Source organism: Etheostoma spectabile, chromosome 5 (genome assembly GCF_008692095.1).
Source record: "Etheostoma spectabile isolate EspeVRDwgs_2016 chromosome 5, UIUC_Espe_1.0, whole genome shotgun sequence".
In the NCBI taxonomy this organism is placed as follows: domain Eukaryota; kingdom Metazoa; phylum Chordata; class Actinopteri; order Perciformes; family Percidae; genus Etheostoma; species Etheostoma spectabile.
In genome coordinates, this window is record NC_045737.1 from 38,060,214 (window position 1) to 38,060,425 (window position 212).

Here is a 212-nt window from a genome sequence, read left to right on the forward strand (position 1 = left end):
TGAAACACAGAAAGGGGTCTGAAGGTGGGATCATCCAACACCCACAGAGCCTGGAGCACATTGGACCAGGCTAGGTGCTAGCTGCTAAAACTCAAACTAAAAGTAAAAGTAAAGCATTTGTTTACTAATCGGAGCATTTACAAAAATTAGCTCCAAATCCACAGGGGGAGGTGTGTAGAAACAGCTGTTTACAGCGGTTAGCAGCGCTCTGT

The 212-nt window shown here is 45.3% G+C and overlaps 1 protein-coding gene across 1 annotated transcript in view; it reads left to right on the top strand.

Moving 5' to 3' along the window:
• Nucleotides 1–212, top strand: part of usp34 (ubiquitin specific peptidase 34) — a gene marked incomplete in the record, with an annotated part of 152,736 nt that overhangs the window by 37,775 nt on the left and 114,749 nt on the right.